A 308-nucleotide genomic window follows, 5' to 3' on the forward strand; every position below is an offset into this window, starting at 1 on the left:
GGCCTACTCTAAGATACACGGCGGCGAGAAATTCCTTCCCCCCTCCCCAGCCCGTTGGGGGCGCCCATCCACTCCCCCACCCGTTCCGCCGAGCAGCGCCTCCACCCCTCCTCCCATGGTGCCTCCTTTCACGGGCCGCCACCTCTGCGCCCTCCCCGCAACCTCTCCTCCCCGCGCCGACCGCCTCCCATCACGGCGCGTCCCCTTCTGCCAGTCGCCGCCGCGGCACCTCCCCTCCCCGCGTCAAGCGCCTCCTGTCCCCTTTCGCGGGCCACCGCCACGGCGCCCTCCCCGTGGCCTCTCTTCCC

The sequence above is a fragment of the Setaria italica genome, chromosome V, assembly GCF_000263155.2.
Source record: "Setaria italica strain Yugu1 chromosome V, Setaria_italica_v2.0, whole genome shotgun sequence".
Taxonomy (NCBI): domain Eukaryota; kingdom Viridiplantae; phylum Streptophyta; class Magnoliopsida; order Poales; family Poaceae; genus Setaria; species Setaria italica.